The 27,696-nt window shown below is 47.5% G+C and overlaps 1 protein-coding gene across 15 annotated transcripts in view; it reads right to left on the reverse strand.

Moving 5' to 3' along the window:
• The window catches only part of TBL1X (transducin beta like 1 X-linked), a 185,161-nt gene that overhangs the window by 90,140 nt on the left and 67,325 nt on the right, over positions 1-27,696 (reverse strand). For 9 of the 15 annotated variants that reach the window (XM_081042592.1, XM_081042591.1, XM_081042583.1 and 6 more), the window contains one exon: positions 19,985-20,058. The exons of 5 other annotated variants lie outside the window; for them this stretch is intronic. The gene's annotated coding sequence lies outside the window, so the exon portion shown is untranslated. Of the gene's footprint in view, positions 1-19,984; positions 20,059-27,696 lie in introns of those variants that run through there. One more of the 15 variants, XM_081042589.1, reaches the window with a different exon arrangement.

Below are 27,696 nucleotides of genomic sequence, written 5' to 3' on the forward strand. Positions count from 1 at the left end.
TAGTCTAGACCACGCGTACAGGCTCTCTCTGTCTCTGAGTTTCAGCTCTCCACAGGGGGTATGCCAGCCATTGAGACGTGAATGACATTACTGCCTATTGTCAGCTCTGAAAAATCGGGCATTGTTGTCAACGCACGCTGGTGACCAACCCGTTCAGGACAGAGACACAAGTGTTAGGTCGATGGAAAAGTAACTGCGGCTTTAAAGGTTAAAAATAATTGCAGACACCGCAATTACTTTCACACCACCTGATATATTTAATGAACCACAATTTAGAAAAAAAACAAAATGAGCCTCAATTTATCAGCCGTTCGCACTGAAGGCCTTCAATTCTTCAAATGCCCCAGGGATTCACGTCATGGTTAAAGAGTCCCTTTCATCTTCATCTCCCTTTTCCTAAAAGCCAGGAAGACACTTGAACAGGAGACATGTCACGCGCCATTCTGGGGAGCGAGGCAATCAGTGAGTCTATTAAGGGAATTATTTATTATAGGAGCTCTCTAAATGGAAAAAGTGAAGCAAGATTAACATTTGGGCCAAAAGGTGTTTACATTTCAAACACGAAACCCTAAGTTCTGTCTTATCAGCAGGGTTGTCAGTCAGCATGCTGCCACCAAATGGGATCCACACATAACACGCTGATTTAACCTTATTATTGGCGAGCAAACCTTCCAGATTTGAGTTCCTGGACCACTTCCCAGCTCTATGTGGCCTTGAGCAAGCCATGTATTTTGACAGTGTCCGATCGGGAGAAGAACCGCGGAGTATGTGACAGGTGGAGGGCAGAGGCCCCTCACTGAGTCAGGGAATGGCTGTGCCATCCGCATTCGTGTCCCCAGCAGGAGACCCTAAAGCCCCTCACACGGCTGCGCCAGCGATTCTCACTGCAAAGCATCATTTCTATATGCTCATCAACAGAAAAAACACGGCTGGGCAAATACAAAGGTGAGAGGGCACAACATCTCAGAAGTGAGAGACTCAGCACGCTACGGTCTGTTCTGTTTCCTTCTGACGTGCATACATCCTAAAATCATGAAACGTCTTAGATTTGACTGTCACTTTGCTTGGGAACCTTTGGAACTGTGACTCTTCCATTCTGGGAGCCGACACCGTGGTGAGGACGAAATGCCAGTCTGAAGTCCTCAGGTTGCTGCGTAAAGAGATGGGGAGAAGCCTTACAGGACCACTGAACTACGCCCATAATTCACGACAGGAAACTAAAGGAAACCAGCCAGGTACGACATAGTGGTTTGGGGAAAGACTGTTCTGTCGTAAACCAGGATGAGCAGTGATGGAAAGGCTAAAACAACAAGTTAATTGATCAGCACCCTATCTTGAAAATATTTGGCTCTTAAAAAAAATCATTCTGCTTGAAGCTCTTATCTCATCGAGGATAATGGAAGGATCCTTTGAGACTAAAATCTATTTCCCCCGGATTCCTAAGAAGTGAGTTTCCAAAATGCTTCTCTCCCCTTTCCAGGGAAGGCATGGCAGAGATAGCTAGGGATAAATGTGTATAAATCCGACAAAGAGTGCAAACCAGGACAAACGTTTTCATGGAGAAATTTCCCCGAGACCAAGAGCTATTAACACCCATGCTATCACATTACCGCCTTTCTACCACCCTCAGCACCGCTGACATCTGAAATGCGTTATTCTCCAGCGACAAGTGTGTTCCCACACACAACTCTGTTCCCTTGGAAATACAGATAACCTAGAACCCGGAAGGTTATTACCATATCATGCACTGATATAAAAAAAACTGTGTAAGGTGATTTCTGGGCGATCTCAAACAAGTCCACGAGGGGAGAACGCCCCACTTGTAAACGTAATTTTAATTCACCCGGGTGCTTTCAGGCCTCTTGTGTATGAGGCACAATAAGGGCACCTTCTACATAAGAGGTGCCCTGTACCCTAAGAGATGCATTTCCTCGAAGAACTGGGCACCAGAGGTGCCGCCCTGGAGCTCAGCGTACAGCTGACACACAGTATTAATTACGACATTGTGAGTCGACATGTATGCAACTTATGATGGGTCACCATGATAGGTCTAATGATTCTCTCTCACCACATAAGAAGTGATTGCAATATTACTGACTATCCCGTGCTGTACCTTCCATCCCCAGGACTTCCTTTACAACGGGAAGTCTGTCCCTCTTAATCCCCTCCCCCTTTTAAAACCACTTCCTTGCTGATGCCAGCCCAGTAACACCCTGATTTGGGAGCCCTTTCAGCACCATGAGCCCCAGGGAGCTGAGGGTTGGTGGGAAATTCTCAGGAGGAAGCCAAGGAGGGAAGGGACTCCACACATCACCCGTCTGCCTCTCAGGGTGGGCAGGGTGGGCAGGGGAGACGAGCTCCAGGTGAGGTGAGGGCGTGACAGAAGGGGGAGCAATGATGGGGGTTAAGAGGAGAGAGGGGAGGCAGGGGAGTAGGGAGGGACATGGGTGGAGGGTACCACATGGCCTTGGGGAAGGGAACGGTATGGCAGAAAGACAGGAGGCACTGGATTTGGCGGGGAGAGAGATGGGTACAGGTGGGAAACGGGTGCTGGCAGGGAAGGAAAGCGGACAGGGCTCGGGGGTTGGAGGGAAGGCAGGGGAGACTAGGATACTAGGACCCACCCTTGACCTCTAGACCAGATGCAAAGGCAAGCCGTTCTGGTCTTTCCCACATACACAAGGCCTCAGATCTGAGGTAGGTAAAGGACTGTTCCATTGGGGGACGAGAAGGCTCCAATATGCTACATATGCTACATGAACTTCAATCTGGGTGCTATTTCCAACAGGGGAGCATTATTTCCCAACACCCCTTCCGTCCACGCTTCCTTTAAACAAGACATGTTGCAGGCGGAATATATCTGAATGCACCGAAGGCGTGCGAGAGGGTTTTTCGCGGGGCAGGAACCCAAGCCACACCAGGAGTGTACCCTTCTTTCCCCATGGAGAGACCCAGACTTCCGAGGAGCGCTTTGGGCTTCGAGTTAGTGAGCGGGACTCGGGATAGGATACACCGAGACAGGAAGAGAGGAATTTGTTCTCATATCGTCAGCCATTGAGTCTTGCTTCATCTGCCATCGTGTTTCCCAGTCACCATTTAAAGTGTGAAAATAGGCCCAATTTCTCTACGACACAGAACATAGAAAAGTCCCAGCTTAATGCATCACCGCCTTCATGCCAGATGTGCCCTAGTTTTCTAGTGATATGTAAACACCAGGATGGGGTGGCTACTGACCCCCAGAAACCAGAAAGATGCCCCCCCACCTCCCACCACCGACACACACATTCATTTTTCCCTCCCACAGAGGATCACGTGGATTGCACCGTAATTATCAGAGAACCTGAAAACAGTTACAAATGCTGGTGAGGAATCAATTACTCTTCAACGGATCTTTTTTCATGGCTGTGGCTGTTGTCACGGAAAAGGCAAAGCAGGAAATACGGGTTTTAAAAGACACTGGGTGAGATACACAGAAACAAATATTAAACGTCTTTATCTGAAATCAACAAGTGTCACAATTCCTTGAGAAGAAAAGACAAAAACAAAGTATACAATCCAGGAAGAGGGTGCTAAGCCGGCTAAGTACGCCCTGAAATACACAGACGGGGAGGCTGGTCCTGGTCGGGCCGTCAGTTTGCATGCAGCACCCACCAGTGTCCGACTCGCAGTACAAGCTCCGTACATGTCGGCTGAATGAATGAATCGGACTCAGCAAGACAGAAGCAACTGCCTTCCCACAGCATCACACAGACAAAGCACCAGCCCCCACACGCGGTGCTACAGGCAAAATGCCCAGACAGTGAGCGCTCCTGCTTCCCTCGCCCCAATAGTGCACTCAGCCCCATTCTGAAAGGATGCGGGATGGTATGCGGCCATCAACAAGGCGTGAGACTTTGGTCTACCTACGGCCCTAACAAGCCTTGTGTCTAGGGAAATAAGCCAGACACACAAGAATGGAGACCGAAGTTAGAAGAGAGGTCAGAAGCCCTGGGGGGAGAGAGACGGTGGAAGGGTGAGTTACCATTTAACAGAGTCAAAGTATTTTTATTTTGGGGGGAGGCGGTGAGACGCACAATGAACACGTTTTCGTATAGATGGTTGGTTATGCAACACTGTGAAATGTACTTAATACCACCGAACCGTACATTTACAAAGAGTTAAAATATTATGTGGAGTGTACCACAATTTAAAAAAAGAAAAAAGAAAAAGCAATGAATATGTGACCGGACATGAAAGTTGTCCTAATTCCTTGACTGTCTCTTTGACCTGCTCTAGAAACAATGACCCATGAGTGACGATTTCTCTAACAATCACGACCGAGGTGGGTTGTGATCGTACGAAAAGTCTCCTGTATGAGAAGCCACCGCGACACCACCGGAATCCTGACGAGACGCTGCTTCTCTAAAGCACCATCAGAGAGCGCTCGGCAAAAGGTCAACTACACTGGCAGCGAGTGGCTACGTGGAAATCAGGGAAGGAAGGGTGAGGATACACAGCAGTCGGGAATAACGAAAGCCGAGAGGCTGAGGATGATTAACTACAAGGCACAAACAGAAGACAGGAACGGGAGCCGGCACCAAGAAAAAAAACCGACCTTCACAGACAAGGAAATTCAAAGGTGTTCCAGGACCTGAGTCATAAAGAAATGCATCTGTCTCATGAAAACTCAAGTGTTATATTCTTACTCAAAACAGTTGAGAGCACTAAAGTAAAATCAAAGCTGGTCTTCAGGGGACCAAGTGAGTTGGCTCTACTCGTTAATAAATGAGCTGGTTGATTCCCGGCCCAGCTCCACACCAGCCCTGACTCCTGGGCATTTTCCCCTTGTCCCAGCTGCACCAGAGGACCCATTTCCCAGATTTGTCCCAGGAGGTCACTCTGAGCCGAGGATGCCTCCCTCAGGACTCCAGGAGCGTGCCCTTCACCACTTACGCACTGGCTCCCGTGTCACCTCTCTGACCTCCAGAAGGCAGGGGCACCCCCCATTTCCAGCATCGCTCTGCGGGAGGAAGTTCAGGAAGGCTCCTCCCATCCCGGCAGAAGGGGCGGGGCTTTGCAACCCCTCCAGGCACTCTACATTTGATGGGGGGCTGGCTGTCTGCGCCCCCTCCTTCTGCCCTCACACACCATCCCTACCATTTACGCGGCAACAACCAGCTCAGTCGGCAGTCAGCAAACCATCCTCGAAGGAAGACACACCTTTCAAAATAACACAGAGTTATTGTTAAAACATTCAAATACATCAACAGTAAGACAGCTGAAATCAGCTGGGACGAGGGAAAGCAGAAGAACAAGGCCCAGAGCATCACGTCTGAAGAAAGAAAAGGCAGCCAGCCGCCGGGCCAGTCAATGATTCCTTTCGCATTAGAAAATGATGACGGACGATAACATCACCAACTTGGCCGAACGTTTGCTGAGGGCCAGGCACTGTGCTAAGTGCTCTCCGTGGAGAATCACGCTGAATTCTCCTACGAGGGGAGACTGCTGGCAAAGAAGCCTTCTGCTAATAGAGCTAATTAACGGAACATGGGCCGAGGCCAACGTATCACCATGACATCGGACAGCACAACTAACGCTACTATGAAAACACTTTTTAAACATTAACTTGCAGTTCTGAAACATTAATTCAGGATGTCACTGTCCTGGGAAGCTTGTGACATTGTAACTGTGCAGCTGAAGCCACAGTGATTGGATGCACGGCCTCCAGCCCCGACAATACTCCGGGAAACTGGTTAACCACATTCTTGTAAAGATGTTGACGTTTCTTGATACATTTATTTAGCAAAGGCCGGGCCTGATTCTCATAATCCGCCCTTGGGGAACACTCTGTTCTCGCTTCACCTAAATTGCCCTGGAAAGAAAGGAAATCAGAGGGGCAGCCGTGACGCAGCCTCCTTCGGGGGAAACCTGGGAGGGATGGAAATGAGCACCACAGTCAGGACTGGGCAGGCTGGGCTGTCGGCCTCCCCAGCTCGCGGCGGTCCCTAATTTGTTCTGCGTGCAATCCGTTTCCTTTGATTTGACCGTCACATTTCCAACTTCCTTTCAGAATTCAGACACCTGCACATCTGGCCAGTACAGGGGTTTGGCCGTCTCCGAGGAGACCATCTTTTGGCAGAAAACCCTTCCTGAAGCACTGAGCAAGTGGAAAGTACCCGAGAGCAGGGTTCCTCAGCCTCCATGCTGCTGACGTTCGGCGGGGGTGGTGGGTCATTCTCTGCGGTGGGGGCGTCCTGGTCCCCACCCATCACATGCCAGTGGCACCTCCCCAGTTGGGAAAACCGAACATATCTTTAGACACCACCCACTGTCGTGTGGGGGGCAAAATCCTCCTGCAGTGAGAGCCAGTCTGGTGAGCCTAATCCCTGGAATGTTCTGGGGCAAAGTGTGACCTCTGCTTCCTTTCCTGGCAGACAAGACATGGTAGCACCAACCAGCCACCGTCCAAGGGGCCATGAGAACAGCGCGGGAAATGTGCAAGCAGGCAAGATGAGCCCACTCACTCAGACGGCCTCTGACGAAGGTGATGAAGAAATTGTTTCTGAGTCATTAGAACGTCAGGCTCACACGAAAGGGGTCTTGACATTTTAATTTATCCACGTTGCAGTGTCTAGAGACTCAAGATGGACAGACTCACCATTTTCCCAATGGTAATAAAAGCCGTAATAACACTAATGATGACAGTCGTTTGAGCGTAGAGATGATGTTAATTTACATCACGGCCAGAACTAGCATGGCTCCCGGTATTTTCAGGAACTCACGTACAGATTCCCTCAGTTGTTCCCGTCTTTATTTGTGTTCCTCAAATTTCTCTCCAACACTCAAAATCCAGTGTGACAAAAATGGCTGCGTGCTCCATCTCTGCTGTCTTCCCGGGTGGGTGGGGAGGGGAAGAGAGGAGGGTGACGTGCGGAAATGGAAAGGCTGATGGGATGGGAGAACGCACAGCTGTAAAACAGTGCCCATGTCGAACCCCTCACTGCTCCTCTCATACATAAGTCACACGCAGCTGTCTTCGGTGGGGATGGGTGAAAACTGAGATTTTCCCCAGGAGTGGAAGCCAGGGATCCTGACGTCTACCCGTTGGGTCCAGAATCCCCAAAAGAGAAAAGGACAGCAGTGCCTTAGCAATTCACTTCCCCAGTCTTTCATCCTTGGCCTTACAAGAACAAACGGGCATGCTTCTACATCCCTTCTCAGCTCACATATGGCGTCTGGAGAGCCAATCTAATTATTCTGGTTCCAATTTCCAATTCTATCCGTAAGCACTGATGCAAGAAATGTGACAGCCAGTCCCCGAAAGAGGCAAAACCAAAATCGTAGAAGCTGTGCGTTTGTGACCCCCGTCAGGTGGCCGGACGCTCCCATCACACCCAGTTTAACATCAGGCTTGCGACGACACCTGTGCGAGGGTTTCCCAGTGCCATGAAGGTGGACACATATGCCGTATGTTTCAGATCTGGTGCAGCTCCTTGCGTCATGTTGTCGAGATGCATTCTGCTCTAACAAGATGCCTGAGAAGGAATTTATCTGACACCTCCTCCCCTCTTCTTGTTGGTTTCACCTTCCACGGTTGGCACACAGGGTAATACACACATCCACAAATATTCAGGGGGCAAAACAACAAGAACAATAAAGGCCTGGCACCGTAGCATAATGCCTTCTAGTCTTTGGCTTCAAGGATTTTACATTAAATAAGATCCCAAATGTCCCAGGGGCCTCGGGTTTGCCAGGGAGCTTATTTGGGGGACTAATTTCAATTTAACTTCTTGGATACCTATGTTATGAAGCTGCAGACACATCTGTCCTACTTAAATCCACGGTTTTGGCCAACAGGATAAAAACGAGGTTCGTGGAACAGAACCATCACGTTTTGCATTGTTATCAATATTATGTGCTTGGCACACTGTCTGAGTGTCCCGATGATAGATGCAGGCGACCTGCAGTCGCCCTAAAAGAAACGGCCGATTCCGTTCCATTATGCCAGGCGCGCTCTCCCTGCCAAAGCCACCCCTGCGTCCGGCCACAGGCCACCCATCTGCGCTCGAGCACAGGACTCCACTTGTCTTCCTGCAGTGTCTCTTTGCACCTCGCACCCGCGACACAGCTTTAGTTCACGCCGCCCTCTCTCGGGTTCCTTTCTGCCTGCTTCAGCTCGGCACAGTTGGATTTCCATCTCAATGCTCAGACGTGTGCATGTTACCAACTACGACGCTGGCGACTCATGTTTCTCAGGGCCGCCGCCAACAGAAGTGCTTTGGTTTGGAGGGACCAGGGGGCTGGAAAGTGGGGGGACCACCTCCAACTGGTGTGTTGGGGGGATCAGGTTTACTGGTCAGTGTTCTTAAGAATTTCCTTGGGGCACTTATAGGAAGCTAGAGTTCCTTTGCTATATTATCCAATGAATTGTTTCTGCTTTTGCCAGATCTCACCAAGACTGGTTTGCCAAAGAGGACCTTTCCAAATGCTTGCTAAATACCTCGGGGTAGGGGGGAGGTAAACAAACCTGGAATTTATGAGGACACCCTGGGGCACCAGAGCCATGTACCATCACGTTGGTGACCACGTTATAGTCGAGGGTCATATGTGCCTACATTTAATGGGAGAGAAAAACAGTGCAAAGGCACGGAGTTTGTCGCTTTTCCCATTTAACAGCAAGCCACGTAAGACCACTGCCGTGTCACATGTTTGGTCTCAGCACAAACACCTGCTTCCTACTCTTGCACTTAATGCACAAGCCACACGGAAGGCGGATGCTGGCTGGCTCTCCTAGGGCTGGGACCACTGGGCCGGACGCCTGCCGGAGGCTTCACGCCACGGGCAAGCCCCAGGGCTCCATTTATGAGATGCGTCTGCAGCTGCCTCGTACTGAAGAGCAGGCCAGCCTCGTCAGGCTGCAGCAGGGTCTCTCCACCACGGCGCTGGGAACATTTGCGGCTGTGAGAGGCGGTGTCCTGGGCATGGGACGATGTTGAGCAGCATCCGAGGTCTCTACCTGCCAGATGACAATAGCGCCCTCCCTCCCAGAGGAGACAACCCAAAATGCCTCCACACATTGCCAGATACCCAGGGAGGTCGGGGGGCATCTGCTTAGACAACCACTGTCCTACGGGGTAAGGTACCACACTGGTTCCTAGGTATCCACCAGAACAAAGGCCCAGGTGAGTCTGGCTCGCCCACCACCCTGGCGTGGCTTACACCACCACCAAGAGCCTCACTGGATGCACCCTTCAAATAAGGCTCTCGATCCATCGGCTCTGTGCAATAGCGGTCGCCACTGGCCACACGTGGCTATTTAATATTAAATTAAATCTAAGACTTGGTTACTCAGGCACACCAGCCACATTTCGAATGCAAGAGCCAAATGTGGCTCAGGGCTACTCCACTACAGACCACAGATAAAGTAGCTCCATCTTTCTAGAAAGTTCTATGGGGTGTTCATAGAGAGATCTGAGAAGTTCCTTCCTGTTCTAACACCCACGCATATGGCTCGAACCTCAGGAAAAGAGGGCAAATCCACATGAACACTAGGCAGATGTGAGGATCTGGGCTTTGGAAAAGAAGGAGAACTCATTTTTCAAAAAAAACATGGTGCTTTTCAAAGATTTAAAAAACTGGAATTTCTATGAACCGACCCCTCGATCTTGGACAAGCTCGTAATCTTAAGAACTGTATTTAAAAATAAAAACAGGGAGTCAAAGGAGAAGGCATTTACTCCAAATGTACAAGCAATAAGTGAAAGAAGTCTGAACCCGTAAAATATTTAGATTGGCCTAAGACTGTGGATTTTGCGGGGGGGAAGGGAAATGGTTGACAGCTTCTTGACAGACTCATCGAGGCCAGGGATGTGGACCTGTGTAAACGAGTTGCCTCACTTCATCGTGTAACCCCAACCTTTTCCGATGAGTCTGGCGCCAGTTCTCTACTCCTGCACTTGTGCAGGTCCAACCACAAACCTGTGCCTGGACACTGCACCCCCTTTAACAGTCCTGGAATTGGCCCCCGGCGGAGACACACAGACCTGGCCTGGCTCCTGGCTAGAACACATTTCACTGGGTTCTCCCCAACCCAGTGAAAGGGACGTAACCTTCTAAACATGAAATAAGCCGTTATGCTACACTTTGGGGGGAGGGCCAGCGGGGAAAAGACTAAAACACATTTAAGAGTACCTTTATCTTAAAATAGTCAACTAATAAAAAAAAGGTATACTTTCATCCTAAAAAAAGTTCCGTTATTGTGTTCAGAACCAGTACCTTGTCTGGGTTATTGTGATTTTACTTTGCATACACCCACATGAAAACTTGTGCTGGGCTGTTTATAGCAGCACTACGCACATAGTCCAAGAGTGGACACAACCCAACTGTCCATCAACTGAGGGTGGGGTCTGTCCACACAGTGCAGGAGCATTATTTGGCTATAAAGAGGAATGAAGAACTGGTACACGCTACAACATGGATGGATCCTGAAGACACGATGCTAAGTGAACGACCCAAGGCACAAAAGGTCACATATTGTACGATTCCATTTATAGGAAATATCCAGAACAGGCAAATCCACAGAGACAGAAAGCAAACTGGTGAATGTCCGGGGCTGGGGGGGGGGGGGGAAGAGAGGAAGACATGGGGAGTGATTGCTAAGGGCAATTATCGAAAATACCCTGAAAGTAGATTTTGGTGATGGTTGTACAAGGTGTGATTTTAAAAAATATGGTGAATGTTATGGGAAATTATAGTAAAAGACACACTGCCAATAGTCCCCCTGAAAATACTCCCCCTCACTTCGAACACACGTATCCCATCGTTCTTGCCGCTTTCTGAAGCAGTTCTGGAAGTTCTCTTTCCTGAGTATCTTTAGTTGTGCTGTCGTGGCTGCCTCAGTGGCTTCCCTCGACTTTGGGGAAGAATCGGAAATTGCATGGTGCCAGATCTGGTGAATAAGGTGGATGAGGACACATCGACATGTTCTTATTTGACAGAAATTGCCGTGTACCAGAAACGATGTGTGACACGGAGCGTTGTCATGATGGAGGATGATTTACGGCACACTTTAAAACAGACCGTCTCTCAACCGTAGCTCACACCCGACTGCACCAAACAAGTTGAAACTTGTCACAGGCTGTTACTAAGGTTCAACGTGCCGCTTCTGGTATTGAAGATCCCTGCCTTTCCGTTGGATGGCACTCGGCAGCAGCATTCACCGCTGTGAATTTATTAATCACACCTTGGATGTATACTCTGTGAGTACACTAACCACCATCAAATCGTACACTTGGAACGGGTGCATTGGATGGTATGTGTGCTGTATATCCTACTAAAGCTGTTTAAAGAAGAGGCTTTTGCTAACGCCCTCCGAGCACAGGGTATGACTTACAAAGGCACAGATAATACTCAGTTACAACCCCATGACAGTGGGCGGAGACAAGCACTGCATCTTGCTATCTTGCTGGTGACTCTGGGACACAGGAGGGCAGTGAGGACCCGCACGTTCACGAACCCTGGCCCATTCTGTCAGGAAGCCTGTCCCAGCCAAGGTTCTGGGAGGCAAACCACCAAACAGACCTGCTGGGTCCATGTATCAGGCACACCCATTGTGTGGTGCATGCTGACCATCAGCTGAAGTCAAAAGGTGACTCTCCAGTGCACTGATTTTGCTACCGGTTTCATGGCCCAGCACATTCCGCATGTATCGTGTTTCCCCGAAAATAAGACCCACCCGGACCATCAGCTGTAATGCGTCTTTTGGAGCAAAAATTAATATAAGACCCAGTATTATATTATATTAATTATATAATATATATTAATATATTAATATATATTATATAATATATAATATATAAATTGTTAATATAGTATATTAATATATATTATATTATATTAATTATATAATATTATAATATATAAAATATATATAAGACTGAGTCTTATAGTAAAACAAGACCGGGTCTTATATTAATTTTTGCTCTAAAAGACGCATTAGAGCTGAGGGTGCGGCTAGCTCTTATTTTCGGGAAACATGGTAGGTTAAGACCCTCTTGGGAGGGTCCCCTCTCTGCTAGGCCAATCCTGCACACCTGCCTGACTGCCTGCCTGGTACATGGTCTGGGGTGCAGACTCTCCTCAACCCCCGTGGACTAACTAGGCCTGAGAACTTGCTTTTGCCACTGGGAAGCCCCCACCCCAAAGCTTCCTAGGGGTCTGGAGTAGCCCTGCCTCCATCCGGGCTGCCGGGCGAAACAGGCACCTTGGCAGCCATCCCTCTCCCCAACGGAGCACAACCTAGAGTCTCAAAGCATCAGGCCCGCAGCAGAGAAGACACATGGCAAAGAAGTACACCCCAGACAGCGTGGTCATTTTGTGGCAAATCAAGCCTCTCCAACCCTTGCTAGCTACAGTCCAGAGTCCCTTTATTCAGAGTTCAACAACTCTCCACAGCTGCAGTTTCAAGAGCCATAAATCCATCTGCTCCCTGCTTATCTGAATTTCATACAAGATTAATATTCTACCTATATCCACTGACAAAGACAAATGGTTACAGAGTGCAAAACGACAATATTCTACATAAGTAAACACAGTGAAAAGCACTCGGTGAAACACATGACATTCTGCAGCTAAAATGTGGTGTTTTGGAGGAATATATATTTTGTAAATCGAACACTGCGTGGTTACACACAAAAAATGTCTTTAAAGTGGATGTAAAAAATATCAACATGTTGTCGAATGTGCTCCCAAGATGAAGGTCTGTAACGAAAGCACCCAATATATGTAATTGATTGAAAAGGGAAGCTATGAAGACTTGAATCATATTTCAAGTTCATCAGTAATGTAAAACAGAGATTCATGCATCCCAGGGTACAAGCGAGGAAGTCCGCCTGCTGTGGGAGTTGCCCAACACACGAAGCTTTGCTGAGTTAGTTTGAAATAAATAACAGGGTAGATGTGAGTTTGGAAGGACTGGAAAGAGCACTTTGTGAAGCAAGGTGAATTGCTATAAATAATAGAGACTTCCTAATGGGTTTTTAACTGTTTCAATGAGCTCACTCAAGGTTCCACACCTGCTCCCTACATTTTCCATCCCCAACCAAAAATCAAAGCAAACCGATGCCTCGCAGCCCTCAGAAGGCACTCCCTATCCACTGAGCCAATAAGGTGAGAAATCAGTATCAATTCTGTTGTCCCACTTTGCACCAAAAGGCCACAGAACTCCATTTTCAATGGTTCGGCGTAAAGTTATAAACTCGTAGGCGTGGAGAGGTCATCAGTAGTTGCTTCCGGATTAACCATCGCATGACAGGATGAAGTCAGACCCCAGGATACGGCACCGACTTTCGCGGATGACATGCTCAAGTCACAGACTCTCATTTCAGAGTCATCAAGAATCCTTCCCCGTAAAGGTAAGACTTCATCACGCTGATTGCAAAATGTCTCAAACGTGTGCACACACAGAGCCAAAGTTTATACTTCTGCAGACAAGTCAAGTCCCTGGAGGTGGAAAGAGGAAAGCAAAGGCCGAGACAGGCAGGGGCCACTATTACTCGTGCCCATCACGGAGGTGTGGCCGTCAGCAAAGGGGCGGGAGGCGGCAGGAAGTGAGGGAGCACGGCGGGGAGAGGGCTGGCACAGGGAGCCATCTTGGCCACTTCTGCAGGTGGGAGGAACGCACCAGCTCGGAAAAGAACAGAACGCTGTGTTAACAGCACGAGAGGGGATCTATGCTGAATGCTGTCGAGTTAGCTGTGTGGGTATGACACGTGTTCACCCCACACGAACTGGGATCACTTTCTACACACACACAGTAGTCCGTCACAAGGCAGACATAATGGGCCCGCCTTTAAAACATTTCTTTGTAAACCACGCCACGACCCATCGATGGACGAGTGGATAAACAAAATGTGGTCTGCACACGCACAGTGGACTATCATTTAGCCTTAAAAAGGAAGGAGATTCTGATACCTGCTACAACAAGGATGGACCCTGGAGACAGTACACCGAGTGAAATACACCAGGCCCAGGACACACACTATATGAGTCCATTTATACAGGAGTCAAATCCATAGAGATAGAGCGTGGAATGGTCATTGCCAGGAGCAGAGGGGACGCAGGGAGGGGGTCATTGTTTAATGGGGACAGAGTTTCAGTCTGGGAAGGTGAAAAAGTTGCAGACCTATCAGTGGCGATGGTTCCATAACAGAGTAAATGCACTTAGTGACACTGACCTGTACACTTACAAATAGTTAAGGTGGTAAATTGTATGTTATGCATATTTTAATCACAAAAAGGAATCTTTTGTAAATCTGACTTCAATAGGTATTAAGTAAAGGCACGATTTTTCAATCATAGTCTTTTCTTGGGGGACTGTTTTCATCTCGTGGGTTCTGCTAACAATTTGCTATTAGATTGGTGCAAAAGTAACTGCAGTTTACAAGGTTAAAAAGTAATTGCAAAAACCACAATTAGTTTTGCACCAACCTAATAATTGTGCTTATGGATGTCTCGTAAAGGTGGGAAATTTGGAGAATTCCGTAATTATGCTAAGTAATAAAATTTGGAATTCGTCCTGACCATAAAAAAAATTACACAAATACTTTCCTTTTTAATAGGAATTTAATTTAATACAAATGTATGAATTCATTTAAATTAATTAAATGAATAATTCAAATAAATTAAATTTTATTAAGTAATGATTTAATAGTTAAATCATAAAATAATTCATTTAATTTAATACCAACTTAATTAGTATAAGTTAAATGAAGTTAAAACTGAATTGATACCTATAAGTTACACATATGATCATATTGTCAAACAGGTACTTCTTCATGCAAAGAGAAACATAATTTAGGCATGTAAATCTAGGTCTGTAGCCTTATTCTGAATTTTTAGTTAATGGTGAGTGTTAGGGTCCCTTTAGGAGGACTATATGGGTGTATGTAATTCCTTAGCCTGGTGCTTCATATCCAACGCAGAGAGTCGCTAAACTAGTGTGAAAGAGAGGAGGACAGTATTTCTATACATGCAAAGTTTCTGGCCATCTCCCAGACCAGCCGAGCTCAATACCACTGACATTTGGCGCGAGACAATTCTCCGCTGTGCGAGGGGGTCGGAGAGGCCGTCCTGGGCACGGTAGGGTGTTTAGCAGAATCCCTGGGCTTGACCCTCTCGATGCCGTCCTGCACACTCACACCCCTGAGCTGTGACAATCAAGTATGTCCCTAGACTCTGCCAAGTGTCCCCTGGAGGGAAAAATCATCCCCGTTGAAAATTACTGTCCTACATCGAGAGATATTTTGGGGATCACCCATGTTTATAAAGAAAACCAACAGGGAACATGAAGAAAAACAATATATATACTCTGATTGGGTAGAAGAGCCAGAAGCAATGAAAAATGTCAGCAATGACAGAATTCTTGCATCACTTCCAGGACCCCTGATGGCCGTCTTACAAGTAGAATCTATCACCAAGTTCAAGCGTTTATTCTTGAATTTAATGAACCAAAACTTCATAAATGTGCATGTAAGTCCAATGCACTAGACGACCAATGCATTCATTAGTTGGGAAGAGAGAGCTTGGGTTCGAGAGGAAAGGAATTCCCAGCTTGTGGGGACGCAGCAGCTTTCCTGATAACCTCCAGGGAGAGTCTGTGGGGCTCCACACGTGACTTCTGTATCACACAAAGCAGTTGAAGAAAGAAAAGCACACGGAATACATCTTAACCGCAGATTGGAAGGCAGAGGGGCAAAAAGGAGCTGAACTGTGTTATCCATCAGCCCTGCATCGAGGGCTTTCAGAGACAGGGAGCCGCAAGAAGCACCTGTTGGATTCAAGTTATCCACATGGAATTCACGTCTTGAAATCCACAGGCTGGGGTTCCCAAGGCACCTGTGAGGCTTTATCGCTTTGGATAAGACAGATGAGCAATGCCTCACTGTACCCCCACTGCACCCCAGGCCTGCTGATCAACTCATGTGAGATGCAAGCTTCAGTTTGACCCCCCCGCCCCCCACCCTGCAACGGGTTTGCTCTTTAACCCGTTCCCTGTTTCGTCCTCATCACCATGTCCAGTTCTAATTTATTCTAACGGGAACTCTTCAGGTCCCAGGCATTCCTTCTCTCAGCGTCGTGGTACCTTCTGATTGCAACTACCTGGATCAGTCCCTTCTTTGATTTTATGAATAAAAAGGAATCTGTGAGAATTGGCTACCCTTCCCAGTTACTTAGAACCCCCCCCCCCCAAAAAAAAAACAATCAGAGACACATAAGAAAGCAGAAGGCAAGTGCTGAGAACAAGCCACACACATCACACACACACAAACCCACACCCGCATCCACTGGACAAACAGACGCAGCGCAAAAGCAAACACTGGGTATTTCAGGGTCCCCAGTCACTTACAGGAAAAGAACTAGAAGGGAGAGGGGAACACAGGAGGACAGCACAACGTGCCCGTACCATTTTCTTGTACTATGTACTAAAACACTGTCGTGCGGGGCGGCCTGCGGGGTCTCTGGTCCCGCTCCCCACATAAGAACGCAGGACACGGTAAGGCCAAACAGGAACACCCACGGAGCCATAGGTAGGGGAGTCAGACCACTATATTCTCACCGGCGGCATCCGCCTCTCTGCAATCTGCTCTTACTAGCCCCCATTTTCTGCTAGCGTAGCCACAGCAGTTATATTAGTGGCCAATGGCTTACGGGTTACAGCTGACGGCCAACTAGCCACAGCTGATGGCCATCCAATCACAGTTGATGGCCATTTACTACCCGAGCCAGCACCTTTCTATGTGAGGCCGAGAGCCTGGAAACTGCTTTTTGGGGCTTTGTCCCCACAAACACTCTGAGATAGGGATGAACTTGCCCATTGTACAGAAGAGAAGACCGAGGCTCAAAGGCTTTAACCAACTTCCCCAAGTCGCAGAGGGCGCAGGTGATGGAAGCAGGAGGTGAAGCAAGAGCTGTTGAACTTGAAGTCAATCCTCTCTCCTCCACTTCCTGTCCTCACATTGATGGTAACCGTGATCAGAAAAAGGGTGCTCGTGCTTTCAGCCCCAGTGAGCTGACCCGCCAACGGAAACATCCAGGCCCCTCTGAAGGCAGTTCCTGGAGACAGCGTGGATGGACAGCTGGCCTCTAGGTGGTTCTTTGCAGCAATAAGGTGGGCACATGCCCACCCAATGGGCCCTTGATTCTGACTTAATCACCCCAAAAGCTGACAACAGCAAGGGCTTTCTGAGGTGCCAGGTGCAAAAGGAACTGGAAGGTGCCCCCCTAACTTGACCCTTTCCGTCATACACAGCAGTTTTCCACATGGAAAGCCTCACAGCGGCTCTCCAAACTGGAGAGATCCTGAACACCCTTGTATGAGGGAATGGATAAATGAACTCTGGACATCCCCACCATAGCGTACGATTCAGCATTAAGAAGGCACGAGCTGGGGCGGCCGGATGGCTCTGTGCTAGAGCGCGAGCTCTGAACAACAAGTTTGCTGGTTCAATTCCCACATGGGATGGTGGCCTGCACCCCCTGCAACTAAAGATTGAAAACGGTGACTAGAGTTGGAGCTGAGCTGTGCCCTCCACAACTAGATGGAAATACGACTTGGAGCTGAGGAGCCCTGGAGAAACACACTGTCCCCCAACAGTCCCCAATAAAATTAAAAAAAAAAACAACAAAAAAAACCTGAAACAAATCAAAAAAAAAAAAAAAAGAAGAAGGCACGAGCTGCTGATACACACAACTTGGATGGATCGTAAGGGCTACGGGCTGAGTGAAGAAAGGCAGTGTCCAAAAGCCACAAGTTGTAGGACTCCATTTATGAAACAGTCGTGAAATGACAACATCGGCGAGACGGAGAGCGCAGTGGTTGGCAGGAGCGGCCAGGGTGGCCGTAAGGGAATAGCACAGAAGCTTCCCTTGTGGTGAGGGGACAGCTCTGCATTGGATGGTGGCGGAGGTTGCACGAATCATTACGGGGGAGAACATTTCATACAACTGTACACATGCATGTGCACCCACACACACGCGCACGTGAAAACCAGCCAGACCCAGATAAGGCCGCGTTTGCCTCAATAGTGTCAACGTCAAGTTCCTACTTTGGACAACGCACTCTCTTCACGTAAGATGTACTCACGGGGGGGGAGGAAGGCGGGCGGCTACTCTGGAACTCACTGTGCTATCTTTGCAACTTTTTGTGTGTCTACCACGATGTCAAAACAGAAGGCTTCGAAAGCTCACAGTGTCTGATTCATGACCTGATAAAATGCGGTCTATTTCGCACAGGGGGGAGTATTTGGCAATTCCAAGGAATGAAGTACTGTGCCACGCGCTACAACATGGAGGGAAACAAGCTGAGGAAAGGAAAACGGTCAAAAGGAACACACAATGTAGCATTCCATTTAAATGAAACATCCAGAATGGAAGTCAAATGGTGTTGTCAGGGGCCAGCAGGGCCAGGAATGGGAAATGACTGCTAATGGGATCAGATTCTTTCGGGAGGGATGAAATGTTTTTAAATTGACTGCGGTGATGGTTGCACAACTCGATGAATCTGCTAAGAACCACTGAACTGTACACATCAAATGGGTAAAGTGCTGCTCTGTGAGTTACGCCTCAATAAAGTTGTCACCAAAATACGTCTGGCACACAGTAAGTGCTGTCAAGTGTTTTGTCATGATTTACTGTTCTCTCTTCACCTGCGGCCGTTGGGTAGAAGATTCACCTTGGGCGCTCCTTCAATATACACGCTACCCCTGCATTACCGAGGGGTGTATCCTTCAGGTGTGTCCAGGGAGACACAGACGGCCGCTCTAATGTGAAGAGAATCAGACTGAAAGCCTCCTGTGGACACTTGTGCCGACAGGGTCAAGTTCAGAATCCCTCTCTTTCCTTACGTCCTTTCTGTTCCCCCTTCACTCCCCTCCATTCGAGACGGGTTTATCAACTCTCCCCGCCCCCCTCCAAAAAAAATGCTTTCTTACTCCTGGTTCCTCACCTTTGAGGAACCCATCCACAGCACACTTCTTCCGTACACAGCAAAATCCCAGCCACCACCAAACCCAACTCGAGTCTCCCTTCCACGAGGAGGATCCGGCCTTCCTCGGCTGATAGTCCCTTCCTTGGAATTCCCACAGCAGAGAACATCTGCGCCATCCACGGGACACCCATCCACGGCATAGCTTTGCACCAGCCATGCTCTTGTAGTGCACCCACAACGCCTTACCCCCAAACCAAGACATATCTCCTATACCTTTGTATATTCCACAGTGCTGCACAAGTAGGAATCAAACAACGGTCATCCCAGAAACTGACTTTTTTTTTTTTTTCATGCAAAGTGGTCTGAAAAGGATGCTTTTGATTCGGGTAAGACATGGCCTCATTGCCAAGGGGGTGAAACAGAACAGCCAATGTGGCGGATGCAGACCCAGGAGGCCCCGTTCTTGGTACGTCTGGACCCTCTACCCCAACATTAGTCCTTGCAGGGTTCCGATGAAGGAAAACCCCTCCTCTGGGGCCTACGTCACAGACCACGCTGCCTCAGGATGGTGTCAGGCAAGGTGTTTCCAGGAAATTCTCCCTGGGTCCCACGTAGTGACACAGCAGCCTGTCAATTTTCCAAACACATTCTGACAGGGACATACAAGACAAAGGGAACCTGTCAGAAACCGCTGTAGTTTGTTATCAATCAGCCTTCTGAGGAAAAACAAGTACCTCAAATAAAGCAAACACACTTCAACCATCATCCCCATTTCCCCTGTCCTAAAATTTCTGACTTCCAGAAGCTAAATAAAAAAGGCGTTTGTTACGAAGTACTAATGCACATAAGCATTTTTGTTTTTTTGCTAGCAAAGGCACCTCTTACAAGAAATCTTGAGAAATGCCTGTTTCCAGTACATACTGCCAACACAGTAATATTTAATTTTTCAACATGGAAAACATGGAGAGGGCAAGGGGACGTTCATGACATAACACGAAATCCGTTTTACAACTTCACTTACTCAGAGCCAAATGTCAGCCAATTCCTTCTTCCTTCTGGGGCTTATGTTTAGGCCTATTTTCTGCCTTCCGTTACCTGGTAATGAAAAACACCCAGAGTGAGGCATCAGTCTCCATGAAAACATTCTGAAGCGTATTCTCGACCGCTCCATAAGCAGGCGGATATCTGCGAGCGGGGTGTCAGAAAGCTGAAATGATAACTACGACCGGTGGCGCATTTCACGCTTGCGTCTCTATTTAGAGCGTACGATACTATCGTTCACACAAACCCATTCAACACTTCCACGGTCTCAGAACCCACGATGATGCTGTCACTTCCATAACTGAAAAATGTACTCAGCTCTAACGACAGACGCGTTCTTCCCCACCACCGTCAAGCACGCTAAGTGAGAACATAGGTATTACCAGGTTCGGCGCAACTCAGCTAATTTTTCACTGACGACAACGCCTCATTCAGTCTGGTGGAGAAACGGAAACGGTGTTCAATGCTGCTCTGGTTTTAGGGACACAGAGGGTCCCAGGCCTTGGGGAGCTTACCCACCCTGGCGGTGAGAAGAGGGAAGGTGGTGATGGAAGAGCAGGAGCATTAAAACCAGCGAGTACATTGTCCAACGACATCATTTAACAGGAGACAGAATGAAAGCCAGACTGGGGAGTGGAATAGAAAGTGACCAGGCGTCAAGTTTACACTGGAGGCTGGGACGGAGCTCTTTGAGGTGGGAGCACTTGCATGGGGATGGGTGAGAAGGGCCAGGCTGCAGACACAGCAAGTGCAAATGTCCTGTGGTGAGAATAACCTTGGTGGGGGAGAGGCAGGCCGGTGGGCTGGGCAGCAGAAGGGAATGACGGCAAGACTGGATCCCAGGGGACTCTGCAGCCAATGGAAAGGGGACTGCCAGGTGGAATGGATATGTGATGGGGAGGGGGAAAAAGAACGGAGCACGACCTCCAGGTTCCAGCTTGGGAAACAGCTTAGAGGGCGGTACCATTTCCTGGGACGCAGGAAGGCTGGGGGGCAGAGAAAGCCAGACTGTTTTACGTGTTAACTTTGAGAAACCCCTCAGATCTCCAAGGGGACTGGTAACTAGGTAATTAAATACACAAGTATGAGCAAGTGGAAGAGGTCACAGTTAACAGTTAAGTCTGGGAGCCATTCTCTAACCACGATCTTTAAAGTCATGGCCTTGGGTGGCCGGTTGGCTCAGTTGGTTAGAACGCGGTGCTCCTATCACCAAGGTGGCCAGTTCGATTCCCACATGGGCCAGTGAACTGCGCCCTCCACAACTGCATTGAAAACAATGGCTGGACTTGGAGCTGAGCTGTGCCCTCCATGTCTAGCTTGAACAACAACAACTTGGAGCCAACGGGTCCTGGAAAAACACACTGTTCCCCAAGATTCCCCAATTAAATAAAAACAAAAACAGCTACGGGCTGGAACGAGAGCATGGAAAGTAGGGTTTCTCCAGCTCAGCACTGCTGATGTTTTGGATCAGACCATTCTCTGTGGTGGGGGCTGCCTGGGCCCTGCACAATGAGCAGCACCCCTGGGCTCTACCCACGAGGTAGCAATCCACCGCTGCCCCACCTGTAACAACGAAAACTGACCCCCAGATGTTGCCCAGTGTCCCCTGGAGGGTACAACTGCCCTGCTGAGAACCACTGGTCTGAGACTGCAAGACCAGGATCCAACCCTAAAAGAAGGAGAAGCTTGCTAACGAGACATGCAAGGAGTATGTGTGTGAGAGGTAGGAGGGATCCAGAACGCTGGGGTGTCCCTGGCTTGCCGGGACAAATGTCTCTAAAAAATCACGGAGGGACTAGCAAATAACTGCGGCTGACAGACAAATGACAGGGAGGGCAGCAGATGACAGGGGATTGATTACACTGCGTCCTCTGCGCGTACACACATTGTGTGGAAGAAATCTAGAGAGGCTTCCCGGAAGAGGCGAAGTCTTGGCCCATAAAGTCAGGTGAGAAAGGGGCTGCACCTTGAGTCGTGCTCGAGGCAACAAATCGGGGCAAGACGACAGCACCGAGCCTTGTAAAAATGTCATGACGCACTCATGGTCCTCGGGAAAGAGAACGCTGACAGCAGAGTACCAGAAGGGTGGTTAATGGATAGAATGGGGCTGCCCCACCCAGCAGGGGGAAGGAGCAGCCGCCTGGGCAAAGCAGTCCTGCAGATGGCATACTCCCAGAGGCGGCTTCTCCCAAATGCTGGACAACTCACTGTAGTTCCACCGCAGCAGGAGCCTGCTAGCTGGCTGGGCCAACCAGTAATACTCCATCTGCTAAACCGTGTGTGTGGAGGGCCATCTCAGGGGAGGGGACCAGAAGTCAGGATGCAGGGACCCGCCAAGGGGGAGCTCCAGGCCCGACCAGTAAGAACAACTGCAGCGGTGGTGCTGGCTCAGAGACCGCCCCGCAGGGGAGACCCGAGCCTTTTCTCTCTGACCTGCGCCGGTATCATCCTGGCCCCAACCCATCCCAAGAGCGCTCCAGTCCGGACCATCAGCAACTGGGCTAAAGAAGTGCCTCATGAAAAGACAAGACGCAACGTTTCCTGGCTCTTTGTCTTCATTTTCTCTAAGCTTGCAAGGGCACGTATCCCCACGGACACTGCTCAAAATGCTTAACTGTGTGCAAATGCTGACAAACCCAGCCAGATGTTACTGCCCATGCTGCCCTCCTTCCACAGCTGTGCACATACACTGCATTATAGAAAAAGTTAAAAACAAAAACAAAAGCAGGAGAGCAGAGTTACGGGCCTCACTTTGCTCCTAATTAATTAGAAGGATCTCTCGGGACCAGAGGTTCCTCAGCTGTGAAATGAGAGTATTACATTATTTATGACGTTTCGTCCGCATCCAAAAATCCGAGGAACCATTTTCCTGTTGACTTCCCTTTGTAAATGTCTAAGGGAAAACACTCACAGAGAACTGAACCAAGAACTTGCAAAAGCATTGCCAGAGGAGGGAAAGAGGAGGGTCGTATTTATCCATCTGTCCCGTAGACAACCGAGCTCAGAAATATACCCAAAGCGTGCAATAGTTTTCCAAGGCTGCTGTAACGGTGAGCGATTCCACTCCAGAGAAATTCGAGTTGTAGCGTCAGGAAAACAACGTGAAAAATCCGAAAGGTGTTTTCAGAAGCCACTGAGCATGACAGACAGGGAAGGTGCAGTTTCCTCCTGAGTCCTCTTCTGTTTTCAGCGAGCCCTGAAATAACCAGGCTAACAGCCAGGAGCTCAAACAGGTACCGGCATGTAACGGGGACATTCGCGTGCCAGACAATTCTGAACCAGCTCATTTGCTACGAGGTTCAAGGTCTGTGTAGTGAGGCTTTGGTTTGCTGCATTCTCCATACCGAACAGCATTTCAGTATTTTGAGGCGGCGCATTCAAACACAGATTTTACATCCTTTAAATCAGTGGTTCTCAAATGGGACTGATTTTGCACACCCCCGACCCCCCCGCCAGGAGACACTGGGCAATGTCTGGAGACATTTTTCAGTTGGCAGGACAGGAGGAAGAACGGTGCTGGCATCTAGGGATACTGCTTACACAGCTTACAGCACACAGGACAGCCCCACCCTTAGCCAAGAATTATCTGGCCCAAATAGCCCTCCTGCCACGGTGGACCCTACTAACATAATTTTACAGGAGGTATATATCCTATCTACTTTCATCTTCCAAACCATTTTTATTTTCAAAGTAATACATGTACATAGTTGTTTAGAAAGTAAAATACAGCTGAGGCAAAGGACTGCTCTTTTTAATTACAAGCTTTTTAGCACCATCTATCCCCAATTCTATTTCCGAAAGCAACCACTTTCCTATCTTAGAACCGTGTGCATTATTGGCAGGGTTTCCTGGTATTGATTTCTGCGTTTCTGAAGAATCTGCTTATAAGGTTCCCTATCAACTTCACACCTTCCTTGATTGTGTAACACATAGAAGAGGATGTTTGGCTTTTAAAGTTCCCTCCACCAATGCTGTGCTTACCTCCCCGCATTTTCCCAAAAGAGCAGGAGTTTGGGGTTAAATGTATATACACTTCTTCACAACGGAATGGGCACTGCTGAGCAGGCAGTGTGCTGCGCTCACGATCCCTTTCTTACACAACTTTTGTGTTTTCCTGGGGTTATGAGTTGCCTGTTTTTAATCCTTAGTCTCCTTTATATTCTTTGGTGATTCTTCCCACATTCTCCACAATCTTTCTCTTTTTCACATGATCAAACCCTCACGTCAGTTCCATGGCTTTCCACTGCTCCCCTCCCCTGCAAACATGACACACCAGACCTTCCTTCTGAATTTTCCCGTCTCTGCTCCCCTCATCTCATACTTGTCAGCACGAGGCTTGTGAAAGAGCCCCGAAAACACAGCCATGACCGGAGCATTCCTTCTGTGTCTGGGATCCCAAATCTCCCTCTTACTTGATTTACTCTCTCGTTTTGGTGGGGGCTTCCCGAGAAGTGCTGTATGTGAAAAGCTACATTTCACTGATGTCCTGAATATACCTAAATAACTTTATTCTGTCCTCAGTTAACAAGCGGTCATTCAGAGGAATGACTTCACAATTCTGAGTGAAAATTATGTTCACAGAATTCAAAGCTCAGTCTGTTTTCCAACTTCCAGTGTTGCCCTAAGACATCTGATCTCATTCTCATTCTAGATCCTTTTTTACCTTCTTTTTTTGAATCCAGGAAAGTGCTTAGAATACTGCCCTTATCCCTCATATTCTAAAACGACATGGTGAAGAGCCTTCATGCAGTAATTTTTTTTTTTCGATGTGCTTGATTTTTAGTCACTGAGCTAGTCAGTTGGTGTGAAATTTCTCTCCTCTTCGGATTTGAGAGTTTTCCCCCTCCTTTTCCTGGAGTATTCCTCCTCCTTTTCCTTTTCCTCCTTTTCCCCTCTTTTTTCCCGGCAAAAGTCTGAGCAACTGTATCTCATCTGCCTGATAAAACTTTGGTATCTTCACTTCCGAGGATGTATCCATCAGTCACACAAGGCTGCTGAGAACTTGAAATGTGGCTAGTACATCCGAGGAACTGACAAAATTTTTATTTAATTTTCATTGACTGAAGTTTAAATAGTCACACGTGGCCATATAAGATAGCACAAATCTAAACATTATGAAAAAGGGGGGGAAAAGACAACAAAGGAAAAGGAGTTGGCTTTTGGGCCAACTCTAAGATGACATTAAAACATGGGTTCAGAAAAACAGATTGGGTGCAATTTCTAAATCCCCACCATTACTATTTCCACTGTTATGTTCTATGCTTTAATTCCTTACAGTACCTCCTTCCTTATAAGGACTGGAGCACTTTTTAGAGTGGTATCATGCAAGTAGAAACATCCCTGTAGCTAAGAATGGGTTTTGTTACACCTGGTGTATAAACAGGGCACTGAAGTGCCCTCCTTTCTCCTGAGGGGTGAGACGAAGGTACCTCACAACACAGAAATTTGCATTACAGGGATACTAGTCACAGCATAAAACAGAAGCACAGCATTAAAAATAAGAAAACCACCAGGGCAGACAAGACAAAAGGCAAACTCCTGACAGCAACTTCTTTGGCACCCTGACACTGCATTCAGAGGGCACCCCCACCATCACCTGCTTCTTTCCACACACTTTGGTAAGAAACACCCCTTCTGTATAGTGGGTGCTCCAGAGGGTGGGAACTAGAAAGGCGTATCAGGGAATTCTCTGTGTGTGTTTGTTCATTCATTCATTCGTCCATTCATTCAACAAATGGCACAAGCATAAAAACTGTCTGAATGTCATTCATTCATTCATTCATTCATTGGTGCACTTGGTCATTCATTCAACAAACGGCACAAGCATAACAAACTGCTATCCAGGCATACTATTAACAATGACTGAGGCAGAAAACAGAACAAACCCCCCCCCCGTAAATCCTGTGCACCCTCCAGAGCCAGTGAGCCCATAGTTTCACCTGACTCACTGGGAACCACGTTTACGAACGTTTAGTGCCCAGAACAGAACAGGCACATAATAGGTGTGCATTCAAAACAAATAAAGAGCAGCAGTGAAACGAAAAGAAATATTTTTTTTTTCAACTCTGAATAAAAATAAACATACTAGCACTGCAGGTATAAAGAAATAAACATTTGGGGGAAATCGTTCATTTTTTTATTTAAGAATCAATGGGGAGACACATTTTCTTCATCTGTTGTTCAGATAAGTCATTCAATACCCATTTGTTCCTGCAAACGATTACATTTTATTATGCGTGAGGGTTTTCCAGTTCCGTGTAAAAGTATGAGCTATTCCAATAAAGAGAGAGACACTCAACAAGACACTTCTATAAACTTGAGTTCTTCTTTAATGTATTCTGAGGCTGACTAACAAGTATTTCATGCTTGGAAAACTGGTAAAATCAATACTTATAAACACATATCGATGTACATGAGGGCACGTGCATAGACATGTGTATATTTACCCACACCCCACGCCAGTAAGAGCCGTCCACATGTCAAATGAAAACCACTTCCCAACTCACCCCACGAAATGCCAAATAAATTCCACACAAAAAGACCAAGATATGATTTGGCACATGGAAATCTGGTATGAGATAAGGTAATAACATGACCCGATTGGGCTTCAAAGTCTATAATCCATCCAGAGCTAATAACAATGGGAAAACCAAAAAACAAACCCACGGCAAACTTTAATAAGCAATTAGTCATGCAGTATTTGTTTCTCCGCATTTATCGTTATTATTACTTCCATCAGAGCGATAAATTTTACTTAGTGGCATGAAGCTAATCTTTGGTGAGAGAAAAAGAACAACATTTAAAGATGATATAGTAGTGGGATAACATTTTATGTATTCAGCAAAGTGTTGCTCAACAGCAATTTGAAGGTGCCCAGATATTAAACACACCTTTCAAGCACATTTTTTATGTCGTCACTGAAATAATGACAAAAGTTTCAGAACACCGTATGGTCTTGGTGTCATTATGTTTCAGCTTCTATTACTTGCAAAACACGCCATCCTCCCCCTCACCTGGAAAGGTCAAGTGTACTGTCTTCAGCTTCATGAACAAACACAGCAAGCAAATCCCTTTTGAGAAACAATTACATTCAACGATTTCCTTACCCCCCCCCCGAAAAAAAAAAGCAAAAAACAAAACAAAAAAACCCTCAAAATCTAGGACACTGGTTTCAACGGTCAACTAACTCAAAACTGAGTATTCACACACACACACACACACACACACACACACACACACACACACACTCTCCTATTCACAAACCAAAGTGCTTTTTCAAGTGTCACCTCCTTATTTAGGACACCAGAAAGGTGTCCTAAATAAAAATAAACACTAACATGAAAAAAACCCAACACTCTTAAACACATTCACTGCAGTTTCCCTGTACCGAAGGAAGGACATCTAAAATGACTTTTCCAAAAATGGGGACTTTTTTTTTTAAGCCTCAAACTCCACAAGTGGGAGACAGCGGTCCACTGGGAATTCTGGTCTAGTTGATACTGAGGGTCAGGCCTGCTCCCAAACCTTTACCTCAGTGGTTCTGAAGTGGGGGTGATGATGTCCCCCCAAGACATTTTAAGTCGTCATGAAAGGTGGTGAGATGTTTCCGGTATGTAGTGCATACAAACTAGGTCAGTCCCTACAACGGGCGGTTCAGGAAAAATGATGTAATTCCATGGGCATCGGGCAGTG

This window comes from Rhinolophus hipposideros, assembly GCF_964194185.1.
Source record: "Rhinolophus hipposideros genome assembly, chromosome: X".
In the NCBI taxonomy this organism is placed as follows: Eukaryota; Metazoa; Chordata; class Mammalia; order Chiroptera; family Rhinolophidae; genus Rhinolophus; species Rhinolophus hipposideros.